This window comes from Artibeus jamaicensis, unplaced genomic scaffold, assembly GCF_021234435.1.
Source record: "Artibeus jamaicensis isolate MK-2021 breed Jamaican fruit bat unplaced genomic scaffold, CSHL_Jam_final contig_558, whole genome shotgun sequence".
NCBI classification, from domain to species: domain Eukaryota; kingdom Metazoa; phylum Chordata; class Mammalia; order Chiroptera; family Phyllostomidae; genus Artibeus; species Artibeus jamaicensis.
Window position 1 is genome coordinate 1,155,934 of NW_026521886.1, and position 6,023 is coordinate 1,161,956.

The 6,023-nt window shown below is 37.1% G+C and overlaps 1 pseudogene; it reads right to left on the reverse strand.

The window, feature by feature from the left end:
- Positions 1 to 4,094: 4,094 nt before the first annotated feature.
- On the reverse strand, positions 4,095 to 4,862 carry LOC119060662 (60S ribosomal protein L7-like; annotated as a pseudogene).
- Positions 4,863 to 6,023: the final 1,161 nt, after the last annotated feature.

A 6,023-nucleotide genomic window follows, 5' to 3' on the forward strand; every position in this document is an offset into this window, starting at 1 on the left:
CCACTGATGTGCTGATGGATACTTGGGCTGCTTCCATATCTTGGCAACCGTAAATAACACTGCAATGAACACAGGGGTACTTATGTTATTCTGAATTAGTGTTTGGGGTTCCTTTGGATATACTCACAGAAGTGAAATTGCTGGGTCAAAAGGTAGATCTATTTTTAATTTTTTGAGTTATCTCCATACTGCTTTCCATAGTAGCTGCACCAGTCTGCACTCCCACCAACGGTGCGAAAGTGTTCCCCTTTCTCTATATCCTCATCAGTTGTTGTTTGTGGATTTATTGATGATAGCCATTTTGACAGATGTGAGATGGTATCTCACTGTGGCTTTAATTTGCATTTCTTTAATTAGTGACATTGAAATCTCATATGTCTATTGGCCACCTGTATGTCCTCCTTACATAAGTATCTATTCAGACCCTGTGCAAAAACTTTTTAGTTTGATGCAGTCGCATTTGTTTTTCTTTTGTTTCTCTTGCCTGGGGAGATAGGTCTGATAAAATATTGTTACAAGTAATATTGCTGCCTCTGTTTTCTTCTAAGATTTTTATGGTTTCAGGTCTAACATTTAAGTGTTTGATCCATTTTGAATTTGTTGTGTGTAGTTTCATTTTTCTGCATGTATCTGTCAAATTTTCCCAACATCATTTATTGAATAAATTATCTTTAGCTCATTGTATGTTCTTGCTTCTTCTGTCAAATATTGACTCTAAAGGTGTCAGTTAATTTCTAGGTTCTCTATCCTGTTCCATTGATCTGTGTCTGTTTTTATGTCAGGACCATGCTGTTTCGATGACTATGACCTTATAGGATAAAATGATATTAGGTAGGATGATTCCTCCAACTTTGTTCCTCTTTCTTAGGATCGCTGTTGCTATGCAGAGCCTTTTATGGTTCCATATAAACTTTTGAAATATTTATTCTAGTTCTGTGAAATACATCCTTGGAATCTTGATAGGAATTACATTGAATCCATAGATTGCTTTGGGTATTATGGACATTTTAATGATGTTAATTCTTCCAGCCATGAATAGTATATGCTTCCAGTTATTTGTATCTTCTTCCATTTCTTTCTTCAGTATCTTATAATTTTCCAAGTACAAGTCTTTTACATCCTTGGTTAGGTTTATTCCTAGGTATTTTATACTTTCAGAAGCAATTGTGAATGAGGTTGTTCTCTGAATTTCTATTTCTGTTAGTTTGTTATTGGCATATAAAAATGCAACTCTATTCTGGATATCGGCTTTGTATCCTGCTACTTTGCTGAATTCATTTATCAGTTCTAGCAGCTTCTAGGTGGAATCTTTGGGGTTCTTTATGTACAGTATCATGTCATCTGCAAATAAAGACAGTTTTACTTCTTCCTTTCCAATTTGGATACCTTTTATTTCTTCTTTTTGTCTGATTGCTATGAGTAGGTTATCCAGTACAATATTGAATAAGAAAGGTGAAAGCAGACATTCCTGTCTTGTTCCCAATCTTAGGAGAATCCTTGAATTTTTTCCCCTTTGAGTATGATGTTGTCAGTGGGTTTGTCATATATGGCCTTTATTATGTTTAGGAGTATTCCCTCTATTCCCACTTTACTAAGAGTTTTCATCATAAATGGGTGCTGGGTTTTATCAAATGCTTTTTCTGTATCTATTGATATGATTATGTGGTTTTTATTTTTCATTTTATTTTTGTCGTGGATCACATTTATTGCCTTGAAAACGCTGTACCACGTTGCATTCCTGGAATCCCACTTGATCATGATGTATGATCTTTTTGATGCATAGCTGTATTCAGTTTGCCAATATTTTGTTGAGGGTTTTAGCATCTATATTCATGAGGAATATTGGCCTATAATTTTCTTTCTTTGTAGTGTCTTTATCTGGTTTTGAAATTAGGATAATGCTGGCCTCGTAAAATGAATTTGGAAGCCTTCCCTCCATTGAATGTTATGAAATAGTTTGAGAAGAAATGGTGTTAGTTCTTCTTGCAATGTTTGGTAAGTCACTTGTGAAGCCATCCAGTCCAGGGCTTTGGTTTGTACTGCTTGAATTTCACTAGGTATAATTCTGTCTCTTCAGATTCTCTGATCCTTCCTGATTTAGTCTTGGAAGATTATATGTTTCTAGGAATTTATCCATTTTTTCCAAGTTGTCCAGTTTGTTGGCATAGAGTTGTTCATAATATTTTCTCACAATCCTTTGTATTTCTTTGGTGTCAGTTGTTATTTCTCATTTTATGTTTCTGCCTTTTTTTTTATTTGGGTCCTATCTCTTTTTTTCTTGATGAATCTGGTTAAAGGTTTATCAATCTTGCTTGTCTTTTCAAAGAACCAATGTTCTTTTGTATCTTCTTTCAGACTGTATTTTATTATTTCTGCTCTGATCTTTATTATTTTCTTCTTCTACTCATTTTGGACTTTGTTTGGTATTCTTTTTCAAGTTCCTTTAAGTGCAAAGTTAGATTTTTATTTGAGCTTTTACTTGTTTTTTTTTTTTTTAGATAAGCCTGTAATGCTATGAATTTCCCCCTTAGGATTGCTTTCCCAGTGTCCTTCAGGTTTTGGATTGTCCTGTCCTCATTTTCATTTGCTTCAAGGTATCTTTTGATTTCTTCCTTGATCTCATTGTTGACCCATTAATTGTTTAAAGCATGTTATTTAGCTTCCATGTCTTTGCATGTTTTTTCAGTTTTCTTCTTGTGATTAATTTCTAGTGTCATAACATTGTGATCGGGAAAGATGTCTGATATGATGTCAATCTTCTTAAATCTATCGTGATTTGTTTTGTGTCCTAACATATGGTCTGTCCTAGAAAATTTTCCACGTGCTCTTGAAAAGTATGTATCCTACTGCTTTAGGGTGAAATGCTCTGAAGATATCAATTAAATCCATTTGATCTAGCGTGTCTTTTAGGGCCACTATCTCCTTGTTGATTTTTTGTCTGGAAGATCTATCCACTGAAATCAATGGGGTGTTAAAATCACCAATTATGACTGTATTTCTGTCAATCTCTTGCTTTATGTCTATCAAGATTTGCTTTACATATTTAGGTGCTCCTATGTTGGGTGTATAAATATTTACTAGGGTTACAACCTCTTGGATTGTTCCATTTATCATTAGCCAGTGTCCTTTTTTTTTTACTATGGCTTTGGTTTTAAAGTCTATTTTGTCATGTGTAAGTACTGCTACCCCAGCTTTTATTCCCTTTCCATTTGCATGAAATATCTTTTTCCATCCCTTTACTTTTAGTCTGTGTGTATCTTTCTATCTGAGGTGGGTTTCTTGGAAGCAGCATGTATATGGGTCTTATTTTCTTATCCATTCAGCTACTCTATATCTTTTGGTTGGAGCATTTAAGCCATTTACATTTAAGGTGATTATTGATAGATATGTATTTAGTGCCATTTTATTCTTAGACAATTTTCTTCTATTTGTTCCTCCTCTTCCTTCTCCTCCTTTGCCTCTTCTCCTCTTCCTTCTTCCTTTTTACTTCCTTCTTCCTCTTCTTCCCCTTCTTCTTCTTCTTCTTCTTCTTCTTCCTTTCTCCTCCTCCTACTTCTTTCTTCCAAGCCCTTTAACATTTGTTGCAAGTGCTGGTTTGGTGTTAATAAACTTCTTTAGCTTTTCCTTGTCTGGAAAGCACCTTATTTCTCCTTCAATTTTAAATGATAGCCTTGCTGGGTAAAGTAGCATTGGTTGTAAGTCCTTGCTTTTCACTACCTTGAATATTTCATGCCCACTCCCTTCTAGCCTGAACTGCTTCTGAGTAATCAGATGACAGTCGAATTGGTGCTCCTTTGTAGGTAACTACCTACTTTTCTCTTGTGGCTTTTAGGATTTTCTCTTTAGCTTTAAACCTTGTCAGTTTAATTATAATGTGTCTTGGCGTAGGCTTCTTTGGGACCAACTTATTTGGGACTTTCTGAGCTTCCTGGACTTGTGTCTCTTTTTCTTTCATCAAAAGGGATTTTTCTTCAAATAAGTTCTCAATCCCTTGCTTGCTCTGTTCTCCAACTGATATTCCTTTTTTTTTTTCATTTTAAAGCAGTTCCTGTTTATTAACTGACCAGATCACAAAAATGATGATGGTAGATACCTTAGTTCATCATTCTAGTAAGCCTGTTGATCTGGTCCTCCCTCTTACCAGCATCTCCTCCTTGTACAAAATGGGTGATATTTTTTTTCATTCCACTTTATGGAGAAGATAATTTGAGGGGTCACAGGAAGTTGCTTGCTTCTTTGAAGCTTTTTCCAACAGTGTAGATCTCATGAATCAGATCCTCCATGCAGATGATGCTATATTTACCAAGAGATGGAGCAATCAATGGGTTATCTGTCAGGGCAATTCATTTTTTGTTTTTTGTTTCTTTTCCCATAACAACGCTTGTAGATCAGTTCATTTACTGACTTCAGGTTAGGGTACCACCATCCAATGGTTCCACAATCCTCAACGTGCTATTCAAAGCCTTGTTGAGCTTAACAAAGGTGCCATTGAAGATCTGATGAAGGCAAAGAAGTTGCAGCACCTTTTGGACCTTTGGCCTCACACCATTGATACCTCTTATCCTGACGACAATTGCAAATTTGGTTTCTACAGGTACATAGAAATTGCCAGCTTTTCTTGCCATTCTAATTTCAGTTCTGTACATCTGCTTATATTCCTTGTGATAGTGCTTAACTTTTTCATAGTTAAGTTTTCTCCTTGCCTTTTGAAACATCTTTTGGGCAAACTTCTTTCTCAGGTACTTGATTTTCAACTCTGTGAAATGCCTTTACTTTTTCTTAACGATTTTTGGCACAGCACAAATCTTCTTCTCTTCTGCACCCTCCATGGTTCCAGCTGGAAAAAGAGGAAGTTGGTGCATGCTCCAGCTTTGATGTGCATGTTGTTATGCTTCATGTTGTCCAAAATGTTTCTTAAGCTCTCCTTATTTTTTTTTAATTCTTTTTTTTTCTTCTTGCTGCTCTGCCTGGGTGCTTTTTTCTACCTTGTCTTCAACATCTCTGATTCAACTTTCTGCTTCATATAACCTACTATTTATTCCTTCCAGTGTATTAATTTCAAATATTGCAACCTTTATTTCTAAATGGTCCTTTTTTATGGTTTCTGTCTTTTCTCATGCTGTTGAGCACCATTATAATTATTACTCTAAACACTCTATCTGATAAATTGCTTGTCTCCACTTCATCCTGCTCTTCTTTGGAGAATTCTCTTTTTCTTTCACTTGGGGTTTGTTTCTTTGTCTTCCCACTTTGGCTGCTTTTTGTATTTTCTACCTTAGTTGTTAAACTGATGAATGATATAGCCTTAAACCATAATCAGCAGCCTCAGGGTGGGCCAGACTAATTCCGGAAGGTGGAGTTATTGTTTCCCCTCAGGCCGATGCCACTTGGAGGGAAGTGCTTGCCTGGGGAAGATGGTTTCTGCACTATGGAGAATGACTTAGCATAGGGTTCCTGGAAGCTGTTCTTTCAATTCTCTCCCCAGAGCCACCATCCCCAGAGTCTCCACAAGCACCTGTAGTTGACTCTGTTCTCCTTCAGTCAGAGCTCAGGGTAAGTGGATGCAAACAAAAATTCACGCATTGGCCCCTTAAGAGGTTCTCTATGTCTCCAGCCATCACTCCCTGGCAGATAGAAATCCTTCTGCTTTTCACAGCTGGATGTTATGTGGGTTCCTTTCTATCTCTGGTGCTATAGGCTGGGAAGCCCAGTTTGGAGTTTAGACCCACACTTCTCAGGGTGAACCCCCCTAGCCACTGAAATATCCCTCCGGCACCTCTGCTGCCACCTGTGGGAGCCCAGCCAGCTCTCTTGTGCTTGCTCCACACTCCCTACCAGTCTTATTGTGGTGAAGTAGTTTTCTCTTTCTGTCCTTGGTTATAAGGCTTCTCTCCAGCTAGTGTTCAGTTGGTTATTCAGGATGATGTCTCTACAATGTAATTATAATTCCAGATTGGTCCTGGGAGGAAGTTAACATAGCTTCCACCCACTCCTCCGCCATCTTGGATCTTCCCCTGTGTGTG